The sequence below is a fragment of the Lagopus muta genome, chromosome 1 (genome assembly GCF_023343835.1).
Source record: "Lagopus muta isolate bLagMut1 chromosome 1, bLagMut1 primary, whole genome shotgun sequence".
Taxonomy (NCBI): Eukaryota; Metazoa; Chordata; class Aves; order Galliformes; family Phasianidae; genus Lagopus; species Lagopus muta.
The window spans coordinates 132,753,062-132,765,662 of record NC_064433.1 but is presented as its reverse complement, the minus strand read 5'-3'; positions in this window follow the sequence as shown (position 1 = coordinate 132,765,662).

Sequence of the window (12,601 nt, the reverse complement as noted above, 5' to 3'; positions counted from 1 at the left end):
CCCAGATTTCAAGTCTTGACAATATAGACACGGTCACAACATGTCTATTATTCAGATTCCAGCTGTCACATATTTCTACGTGAAATACTATGTTCTAGTGCCTGAACCCACATTTGGAAAATAAGACTGACCTACACCTCGGGAAAAAATCATGTACATCTAATGTTCAGCATCACCTAAGCTCATTCAATATCTCTTTTGTGCTTATGAGAGGCACCCTACACTCTCAGAATCCCATCTTGTGGATTGGACAACAATTTCTCTCCGACATAAAATCATTTACAGCTCTGAGACTGAGAACAATCATCAACGCACAGACAAGACTTTCATTCAAAATACTTATCTAGAAACTAGATCAAAGCTTTCAACTTCTGTAGAGTTTCTAACTCCCCCAATTTGCTTTCAACAAGAAAAACTACACTACGAGGTAGAGGATAGTCCAGCTACTTTAGGAGAAGTAAAAAGCATCCCAAGAGCTTTTGAGAGAGCCCATTCTCCTTCAAGACAACAGAGTTTTTGTCTTTTTTTTTTTTTTTTTTTTATCTACTGAGTAATCTGAGTAATCTAATCACAGCTCTAGAATGAGAATGAGGAATTGAGTAAGGCTGCAGTGTCAACATCTGTTCTCAGAAAATATATAGTCAACTGACAAAATGACCTGAGGTGGAAGCAGGTGCACAGATGGCAGCAGAGGGGCAGTCTAAGACAATGACATCTGACATGGAAGTGCAGATCAGCCAAAGGTGTTGAATTCCTCTATGCAGAAAATATGGCACCCATTGACATTCATCAACACTTGTTGAATGTTTATGGAAACCAAACAGTGGATGTGAGCACAGTGAGGCGGTGTGTGGTGCATTTCAGCAGTAGTGACAGTGGTTCACCTCCACTAGTGCAGATTTTTACAGGCACAGCATGCAGTCTCTAGTTCAACACTGGCGAAAATGCATAGCTAATAGTAGCGACTTTGTTGAAAAACAGTGTTTTTTAGCTGAGAATTTGTTCTGTTAAACAGTGGCTATGTGTTCTTTGTAACTGCTGTAATTTCCATGGGAAAAAAAAATAGGAGGTATTACTTTCAGAGCATCCTACACATTTCCCTATTCAGCCAACAGTGCCCCTTTTAGGAAGGAGAGTTCCCTCTGAAGGTCTTAGGGGTCTTCATCTGCTACCGACCAGATACATATATTAAACCATCCCATTCCCTTTGGTGTCTGTGCCTATAAATTCCAGCAAAGATGTTGGCCATAGGCATTCACATTTCTAACTCATATCACAGAAGTAGTTCTCCATTCACACAAATTAATTTATCTTAATTAATTCAGAAAATCCACTGTCTTCTGTGATGAGCTTTCTCCACAGCCTTCCTTCCTACTACCATCACAAAGTTTATCTACACACTAAAGTCAGCATAAAGTTTCTATCAGGTTAGTTTTGTACCCCAGCAAAACCTCAGTGTCAGATCTTACTTCTGGATAGCCACAGAATATGAACTTTTAATAGTTCAGCAGAAATGGCATTTTATCATTCAAGTTGTAACCAGAAGATTTGTTTAATCTATCTTCTCCACCAGCAAAGTAGTTTTTTTTCCTATTAATTCATATGCTAAAGGATGGAAAGACACAGTTTTAAAATAGTCATAAATAGAACTATTCTGAGCATGATATATCAGTGAAGGCCATGCAAACATCATAGAATTCAGCGTGGCAAAGAGCAAGGTCCTGCACATGTACCTACAGGAAAGATGGGACAATTCTTTATCAGAAACTGTTATAACAGGACAAGAGGGAATTATTTAAAACTAAAAGGGGTAGGTTTAGATTAGACATTAGCAAGAAATTATTTAATCAGAGGGCAGTGAGGCCCTGGCACAGCTGCCCAGAAAAGCTGTGGTGCCCCATACCTGGAAACGCTCAAGGAAGGCTCAGGGGCCCTGGGCAGCCTGAGCTGGTGGGGGGCAGCCCTGCCCACGGCAGGGGGTGGGACTGGGCGGGTTTTGAGATTCCTTCCAACCCAAACCTTCAATTCTGTTATTCTACAAAGGAAAACTATCTGAAAATCAATTATGATATTGTATATTCTTTGAAAGAATAGCTCAGAGGTACTGAAGTACTTGAGCTGTTACTCTCATTAAACATATTCTGTCCCATTTGCAGTGTCTTTCTGGAGAAGGTATTTATGAAGCTTCAGAAAATACTAAATTACAGGACGATGAGAATCACATTATACATAAGTCTGATGTGAAAATCTAAATCAGAAGAAAATTAACCTGTTTTATAAATATTTTAAATCTAGATGGAAACTACATACACTTAGCAATAGAAACAGTACACAAGAAGATCGTGACAACAGAAGGTTAATACACCAAATCAGCATAGAAGATATTCCGTTCACTAATCATACCTAAACTTTGACCTGAAGTACACTTTCAAGAAACAGTCATAAGGAAAGCAGAGCAATATCTTTGATCTTCAGATTTCAGAAGAAGCTTCTGAAATGCACTATTGTTTAATAGATGTTCTTATCCTTTCATAGCAAGCATGAAGAGGAATGAAAGTATGCATAAAAGAACTTGAGACTGCGTACTTCAGGGTGGCCATATCTTTCAGTTCTGTTTCCTTTCAATCAGTCAGTTAATCACAGCCCATCTCTGCCTCTCCTCTTATTTTCCATTAACTTCATCTTTAATTTCTCATTGGAAATTCCATTTGCCTGCAAATAGAAACAACTAATTCTCATTATCTTTTTCGGGTTTTTTTTTTTTCGTTTTTTTTTTTGCAGTGGAGGTGGGAGGGTGAGAAGGAGAAGGAAGGGGACTTCTTGAGTTGGAGAAGAGAAAGCCTAGAATGGAAATCCTACCATGAAATGACACCTGCGTATTTTGTTACAGTCAATTTCACCTACTTTCATAGCTAAAAAGGTGGAATTTAAAGTTAAAAGGTTAAATTTGTCATAACTGTTCAGAGAAGTTTAATTCCAAATACAATATTGTAATTTCATTTATATCTAGCCCATGCATCTCCCTGCAACATGCCAACAGAAAAGTCTAAGGTCCCAAATCATTCTTTTTTTTCTCCCCTTTCTTCATATGTAAATCAGAGATAACTGAACTCATTGTAGGTCAGTGTGCTCATTTGAATTCAAATGTTATTGTCTCTTATTTTTCTATTTTGATCACTTGAGACAAAAAAAAAAAAAAGGCAAAAGGACAAATTCTTATGAGGATTTAAAGCAATTGTGGAGTCTGTTGATGCAGTGTAATAGACAATCACAACAAACTTTGTTGACAGAATGGAAAGAAATGGACAAATTTTGGAGAGTCTAATATTCATACAAAACACTTCTTTCCAAGAACTATCATTCATGGAATTAAATAATTAATGAATAACATTTTACAAAAGACATGAAAGAATGCTCATCAACAGTAGTGTCCACAAATTCTGATGGAATGTCCAAGCAAGTTTCATCACTGTCATGTACCTTCATTCATAGAAGTACGAGAACAGCTACACTGGTTCATACCATCCAGCTCAGTATTTGTCTGCAGTGATGACTATTAGGAAAAATGAAGAGTAAGATAAGGGGCAGCATATACCATAACTCCTCCACAGGACTCTCCTAGCCCACAGATGCTCTCTGCACCAGAGATTTCCTGAGCCAAATAATTTTATTCTCTTTATTTACCTTCTGTTGGATTTCTCTTCTGGCCCCCCAAGGAACTCATATAAACTTTCTACTGCTGCATCATCCTCTGGCAAGGAACATGATGGGACTGTTATCTTTTTTGTGAAATCCATCTTTTATTTCTCTTTAGTGGACTGGTTGACCGACACTGCATTTGTACTGAAGGCTTGTGGGTAGTAAGACAAGTAAATATGTGGTGTTTGCAGTAAATACCTCTCATCAAAAGCTGGTGTCTTAGAACATCACTGTGGGATATGACCTTTTCATTCAACCTGTTGACTCAGGCAAGTAAAAGTCTATCAGATGCAATACTTGGAAAAATACCCCAAACCCAAGCATGTGGCCAGATAAGAGACATCTCAGACTATGTGTTCCTGGCACAGTGTTTTCCTGTGCAGAACTTGAGTGCTACAAACAGCACAATCACAGGAGCACAGATCATCACCCATCTGTTAAACCCTGACAAACCCACACATCAGGACCAATGTTTCTCATGCCATCTTAACCAATCACTCTTGCTTCCCTTGCATTTCAGTACCACAAGTACTGAACAGGATAAATAGATAAATGAATGGACAGATGAATGGATGGATAGATAGATCGTTTTCAGAAAACAGATCTGCCTAAGAAATAACAGGTCAAGAGAAACAGAAAAAGAATACTTTTTTTTCAATAGGTTTGATTCTTGGGACAGCTTCTCCACTGTGCTGGTACAATAGAAATGGCAGTCTTGGAGTAAGTGCGAGCAAACAGAGGGAGTAGGACAGTACTAACAATTTAGGCCAGGATATAAACACCTGTTGGACCATGCTAGAACAGGGAAAAAGTTTCATATCCCTCCCGATACACTGGAAGATTATGCTAACAGGATTCCTGCAGACATTTTCCCTGGTGACTTCATACTCATAGAATCATAGAATGGCTTGGGTTGGAAGGGACCTCAAAGCCTACCCAGTCACTACAGCTGCCCCCCCACCAGCTCAAGCTGCCCAGGGCCCCATTCAACCTGTCCTGGAGTGCCTCCAGGTATGGGCACCTCAGCTTCTCTGGGCAGCTGTGCCAGCGCCTCACCACTCTCTGAGTGAAGAATTTCCCCTTGTCCTTTCACTATCACATCATATAAAAAGTCAGTCTCTTTCCTAATTATAAACTTTTTTTATGTATTGGAAGGCCACCATGAGGAGTCCCCTCACTTTCTTTCTCCAGTCTGAACAAGTCTAGCTCCTTCAGCCTGTCTTTGTTGGAGTATGATGCACGAGTGTTAATCAAGAACCTACAGAGTGCAGAGTGTTTCCTTCAGGAGAAAATAAGACTGTTTTAATGCTTCAAGTACATCCCAAGTTCCAAAGTCACCTTAACAACGGAAAAATGGTTCCACCTCCCTTCAGGATGAGGATGTAAATACAGAATCACAGAATTGCAGGGGTTGGGAGGGACCTCCAGAGATCACTGAGTCCAGCCACCTTGCAAAGCAGTCTCCCTACAGCAGGCTGCACAGGTAGGTGTTCAGGTGGGTCTAGAATATCTCCAGAGGAGAATCCACAATCTCCCTGGGCAACCTGTTCCAGCACTTCAACATCCTCAGTGCAAAGAAGTTCCTTTGCATATTGGTGCAGAACTTCCTATGCTCAAGTTTATGGTCGTTTTCACTTGTTCTGTCCCTACAGACTGCAGAAAAGAGGCTGGCCATGTTCCTTTAATTCCCACACTTAAGATGTTTATAAACATTAATAAGATCACCTCTCAGTCTTCTTTTTTCAAGGCTGAACAGACCCAGGTTACTCAGACCTTTCCTCATAGGGGAAATGCTCCAAGCCCTTTATCATCTTTGTGGCCCTCTGCTGGAGTCTCTCCAGGAGATTCCTGTCTTCTTTTTTACCAGTGAGCCCAGAACTCAATACAGTACTCCAGGTTCATTATGTAATAACAGACCAACTCAGCATTATTATACCTGAATGGAAATAAGCTCTGCTCCTTGTAGCTTTCAAGGCTCAAAGAACAGTTCTGGGTTTTGATACTTCTTTCTTCTAGGTTCTGGGAATTTCTTTCCTACCAATGGCAAGAGACTTTGTAGGAAACAGAAAACCTCTTTTTTCTCTTAGGAAGATCAGCAAGATGCTCAAGTCTAAACCCTTCCTAAGTAAAAATGATTAAAGCATCTGACTGTACATGCACAACTTCAATACTGCCTATTGTTACAGGCAGGGGAAAAAGTCATGAAATAATGTACTAATGCAAGCCAAACAAGCTACACAAATCCTGGTGAGTATCACATAGAGGTTTTTTGCTGTTGTTGTTGCCAGAAAGGAGAAGCAAAATATTAACCAAATTTCAGGGTTTACACACCAGACAACTTTTTTCTTTCCAGGACTTCAATGGAGCTGGAGATAAAATCCTTGTAATCTGAATCAACCATAGTTCATCAGCTACAAATGTGCACACTTTGTGCTGACATTGTTGATGAGAGAGAAAATCAAAGTGTCAAATCTTCTTCCTTTTTTCCTTTTCCTTCTCATTTCCTTTCTTCCACTTCCAACAGTAATAGAGCCAGCCCAGAGGCCTGGTGAAGGGTTGCTGTAGAGGTAACAGATTTTCAGCAGTTCCTCTTTTTTTGTTGAAGAGAAAGTGAGATGCTTAGTCAACTGTTGGCCTGACTCTGCAGAGCATTACTCACGCTCTTCTCCAGCACGTTTTCTGTCTTTTCTTCCCAGCAAAGGGAACCTGCCCTTGTCCTGAAGAACGTCAGCTGGAGCCATTGCAGCGAGTTCCCTCCAGCTGCTACAAGGCCTTGTTCCAAGGAGCACGTAGGCTTGCACCATCTGTGACCACACTTCATTGCATCAAGTTTTTGGTGGTTTTTTTTTTCCTCCCCATCTTCAAGCCATTTGGGATCATCTGTCAATGGATACATCCCACACTGTTCCAGAGTTGAAGATTCTCAGTGTAGGCCACAATCAACTGCTTCTGCAGCCAAAACCTGCGTAGTCTGTAAAATTCCTATTCCCCTTCTCCTCCTGCTCACAAGTACTCTATTCTCACTGCTTGAACTGGCTTTGTCGATAGCAAACCCACACCATTTAGGGGAAGCAAGAGTCTGCTCTGCATCTCAGTAAAGGGAATTTCCACAATGCTGGGTCTTATGAAGGAACACTGTGAGGCAGGAGGTGGCCTTGCTTGGTAAATCAGAAGATCAGTGAAACGTGCCCATTTTAAGTACATCTGTGGTTATAGAAAGGTACATACACAGATAAAACTGTACTTTGCTGCTTCACATGCCCTATAGGCAGCTCAAAGGGTACATGTGATCCTAATCAGTAACTAAACAAGATGCTACTGGCTTTATTATTCCTCTCCTCCTCTCTTCTTCTCCCTCAGTAGCAGCCAGGCCACAAAGATCTTCTAAGGCTGCAAGGTCCAGGTCAAATTAGATAAAAACTTATAAAACATTACAAGGGTGTGGTTGCTTTCAATAAGCTTCTTGCCCAGTTGAGACGTTATTTAGCTGCCAAAGAGGAAGCCTTATGGTTATTTTCAAAAAAAGGCCAGTTTTCAAGGCTTTTTTTTTTTTTTTAAGTATTCATTTTCATTTAAAATCCCCTGTCCCATTACACTATTGACAATCATTTTCATTTTATTTTGTGCGAAAGACCACCTAACACAGCGCACCACTTCTCAGTAAGCGGAAACAGACGTTATCCTGTATTATTCACACCCTTGTGAGAAAAGAAAGTCCCTTCTGAAGGGTCCTGGCTCACTTTCAGCTAGGATCTGTTGTAATTCACAGTACAGGGAAACAAATAAGTTTGGATTTTGATTTCTTTGTTCATTTGGGGGGTTGAGAAGCAGCTACATGCCACTAAGTTTGAGAGCTGAATCCAGAGATGAATCCACAGCTGGAGCAAAAATTTTCAGCTTTGGTAGCACTGTACATTTAGAGCTACACAAGGCCTGCCTGGAGCTCTTCCACCCTTCGCTCACCAGCATTCGCATTAGGATGCCTGATGGCCCTTTGCCTTAACAGGTTAAGAACTGCCATCTGAGTGCTTGCCACATGCATCCATTAGTGAGAGCTCCTTGAATAGAAAAGAGCATTAACGATTGTTCTGTCTCACATCCCTGTGTTATTTCATTTAATCACTTTCTCCTAAGGTTCATCTTCACATTTAGCTCTGGAACTCCATCTACATTTTGCCTGAGACAAGGTGGGATCTTTTGATTGGACTGCATTAACCCAAGTACAAGAGTCTGCTCCTCTGAGACTTTTGCAAAGTTTTCTAGCTAGGATTTGAAATTCCCAATCACTTTCATTTTGCAAACTGTCTTCAGTTTACAACCTGAGAGTCAATCCTGAAATAATCCCTCTTGGAGAACTCTGGAATTGCTGAATTTTGCTCACCAGCCATCACCACCAGAAGGCAGCTTTTACAAACTCTTTAACGTCCCAGACATCAAGACTTTCTTTCTCTGCATTCATTGGATCCATTTGGGATCGAGTCTGTGGTCTAGGCAGTTAATTAGGCACAAATTCTCTACAGTTCAACATATCAAGTGCTCTGTGAATTGCCCAGAGAGCACATGATTGGTAATGGTCCTCCAGCCATCATGTGTGGTTGATTTGTTGGAATGCCTCTCTGAAATAAAATGCCATACATTTTGTGCTCTTAGCCTTGACTAATCAACGGGGAGCACTGCTCAACATTAAGCAGTCAGTCTCAATTTGTCTATGCTGGATACTGATAAAAAAACCCACAATTCTACAGAGGATAATTCTTCTCAAATAATTCAGAGGTACAGAATTAACTGATGTGTGGACACAAAGGTAAAAAATGTCATTTTCCACTACATTCCCTGCTAGTTCCTACAAAGGATGAGAAAAGCACTAAAAATAGTAATTAGTATAATTCAGAACAGCAGTCAGAATACATACTTTTTTTTTTTTTTTTTTTTTTTTATTCTTCCTTTATATTATATCCAACGGGGTGGCATGTCACTATAGGTAACAGCATTTTGTTATCATCTGATGTAAAAAAGGCTTTTGCAAATTGCAAGAGCTGCACTCCTGCCTCCCTCCCCAGCATCAATAGGTAGGAGCACTGCACAGCACAAGGCTGCTGCTCACCTCCCTGGTACCTGGGGAGAAGGGAACTATCCCACTGATTCCTACAGCTGTTTTACAGGGCAGGGTGTTACTGCCACCAGCCCTCACTCTGCCATCCCCTGATCCTTTCCCATCCTATGGCATTTTGGATGTGACTTTATTATAAAAAATAAGTTAATTCATCTCCTAGAGGTGCCCAACCAACCATATGATACTCCAAAAATGCCCAACACAACAACACTAGGAGTTGTTTTAAAAAGTGATAGCAGGCAGCACACCAGCACGTCCTTGGCTCATTTAAATATATACGTATATCAAGCCATTCAGATTTAGGCTGAGGTGATGCACTTCTATGGAAAGCTTGTCTTTCTTGCAGTAGTCAGCATGTGTTCTATTCTCTTCAGTCTCTAGGGAAATAATTTTCTCTAAAAACATTGAAATCAGAGCCAGATATCAAGTAGAATCAGATGTCATGACCCAGAAGAGAGAGTAAACAGATGCTATGGGGACATATGGCATACAAATTCTTTTCCACTGTGAATTCCCCGGTCACAGAATCACAGAATGGCCAGGGTTGGAAGGGTCCTCAAGGATCATGAATCTCCAAACCCCCTGCCACATGCAGGGCCACCAATCTCCACATTTAATACTACACCAGGCTGCTCAGGGCCCCATCCAATCTGGCCTTGAACACTTCTAGGGACCTGTCAAGCAAGCTTCTTAACTGTTTCACTATTTGCTCCTGTATGCAATACGTGAGGGAGTTAATTGCCTTTTTTTTTCTGTTTTAAAGGGACAGATGAATATTATTTACCATTTCAGAAGTGGGGGAAATCTCCAACATCCTTTGCCTATCCCTAAGTTCTTTACTCTTGCAAGGATGCACTTATTCCTCTATTTTTCCTGTGCTCTATTTGTAATTATGTGATCGTGACACACCTTACCCCAAAAATAAAGACCTCACTGATAAAGTGTGGGCATGCTTCCATAGAAGTGAGAAATATAATAAGTGTAGACAGGCTAAATTGCTTTCTAAATCACCCACTTCCACTGAACAGAAGAGAGGTAGGCATATCTGAAAAAAAACTGGCAGGAGGGGGAAAACACAAGAAACATGGGTACCAGGACCAATGTGCTCAAAGAGACAAATATTTATAAATATATTCTTATGGACTTGAATTAGGCCCTTCCAAACTTTCATGTCTGTAATTGTATATGTTCACAGTAGAAAACGAGAAAGCAGAAAAGATCAAAGAATAGCACTAAAAAATGAAAGAGCTGAGGCAGTACTGGGGTGATGCAGAACAAGGAAGCGCTCCACTGACATGTCACTAGTTAGATATGGGAAAGAGATAATAAGGATTTTAATAACTGCAAACAGAAATAACACCCACCAAGGAAACCTGGTGGGAAAAAAAAAAAAAAAAAAAAAAAATGAGACAGTTTTTGAAATAATCCCTTCAACTACAGCCACTTCTTTGTTCAAAAACATTCAGGGAAGATCATATGAGTTGGCTGAGGAGCAAACACAAAAAAAAGAACCTACATCTAAGTCACCCAATCTGGAGCAGCAATTGAACTCCAACCTTTCTGGAGTAGAAAATTCACCTGAATGATTTGGTGAGATTTCTACTTTCCTTCAGAGTGAAATGCTGACTCCACACAGTCATGGTAATCATCAAGCAGAACTATAACACCAACTGTAATGACACAGTGACCTTAGATCACCTAGGAAAGGTTACGGCCACAATCTAGTAATAAGAAAGGAACCACTCACTCCTTTCTGAGGATCTAGGCTCACTGAGCACTTCAAAGGAGATGATTTCCAAGCAGAGATATTTCCCTTGTGTCTGCCAGCCTTTACATGAAATTAGGGAGGAGTAAAGCCAGAGTCCACCCCTTTTGGTCACACAGATGAATTGCTTCCTCCTGCACTCCCAGGACTGGCTATACCCCTTCACCAGGTGCTTAATCACTGGTTCAGGCTGTGACCTAACACTTCACATAAAGACGCATACATTAAAATGCAAAGCATGACATATTCACCATGCTAGCTTACAAAGGCAAGAAAGGCAGGAAAATAACAAAAGAATGAAAGTATCCCAGAAAGCAAGAAAAGAAAGCACAAACCAGCAGAAGAAATACTGTATAGTTATGGCGTGAAATAAAAATTGATGCAGATAATATGTTCAATGTATCTTCTATCATATACCATTCAGATTATTTACTCTGTCAGCACACTGAACAGCATACTGAAGTGTATCAACCCCATTGTAGTGAACAAATACCTCACAGATTATATCATACTTGTTTTTTATCTTCTGAAGCTACCAAGTTTCCGGAATCAAACTTTTGCCAACTAATCTTTTTTTGTTGTGTGTTTTTAATCAAGAACAATCAGTACATCTCTCTCTACAGGAGTTCATTTTTTGTACTACAAAAAAAAAAAAAAAAAAAAAGAGAAAATGTCTGTTTTCCTATGTGACTTGCAAAAAAGAGTTTCCAAGGGGAGAAACCAGTTACAAAATTCAGCTTCAGAATAATCTCCCATGATAAAAGGGTAAGCCACTCTGTGTCATGCTGCACTCAAGTAGTTAGCAGTTAAGCACAATAGCCAAAACTGTTCTCCCACACTCTTTTTCACACACGTACAAAGCTAAAACACTGACGAAATGTGGTTGTTTAAAACAGCAGAAAGCACAAAAAATACCAGTACACCTTCATGCAAATCAGTGTACTTATCAATAGTACTGCAAATGCTACACTGGGTGGTGTTTTTTTTTTCAATTTTATTTCAAAGCACATGAAAATAGATAGCTGAAGAAAAAAAAAGAAAAAAAAAAAAAGCCTTTTTTTTCAACATGACTTTTCTATTATTTCCCTTACTTCATCCCACAGAAATAAGATGATTCTGTTTCTAAACAAAAGTCAAAAGAAATCTTGGAAGCAAACTGTAGTTTTCAATGCCTTTCTGAGCAAACCTACATCTAAGCACAATGTAAAAATTAACATTAATGATTATCTAAATTCTCAGGCTTCTAAATCTATTTTTTAAAGGTTCCAATCTCAAGACTATGCATTTCTAAAAAAGACCAACTCAAAATCTACTACAGCAACAGAACCTCAGCTGATGGACCTATTCTGAACTCAGTTTCCAGGGCAACATCTTAGAAAAAGCTTGTAGAGGTTTGGAAAATTAAACAGCTGTGAAACCCTTGGTCAGGAGAGCAGAATACTACACATAAGGAGTATCATTAAACTTTCACAAAGAAATAGCTACCACGAAATACTACTACAAATATTTCCTTTAATACATGTTACAGTCCCGGGCCATTCCTTCTCTCTCATCTTCATAAATAAAGCCCAACCATGTACATATTCGAAAGTATGCATACTTCTGAGAATCAGCTGAAAGGATTCTGTGACATGCCATGTTGGTAATGAAGATAATTTAAGAATCTGCTCATTAGATAAGAACACTTATAAAGCAATGTCTGCACTCAGATGACACTCTTCAAGGATGGTGAATGAAAACTGCTGCAATTTCAGACCATTGTGACTCATCCCTTTTACACAGCAGTGCACACAGAACAATGGGTTGGTATCCAAAAATACAGAACTACTTCCAAGCAAACAGAGATAGCCACACACCTCTACTTTTTTTCTTTCACAAGTACACAAAATATTATCATCTCTTGCCATCAACTCCTGATCAGGTTTCAGAACTGGCCACTTTCCAGTCCCAAGAATGCCCTGCCCGACTACAGTTCATTGACAGACTGAGTGAAATTTCTAGGTTTGCACTTAATACAGGTGAGA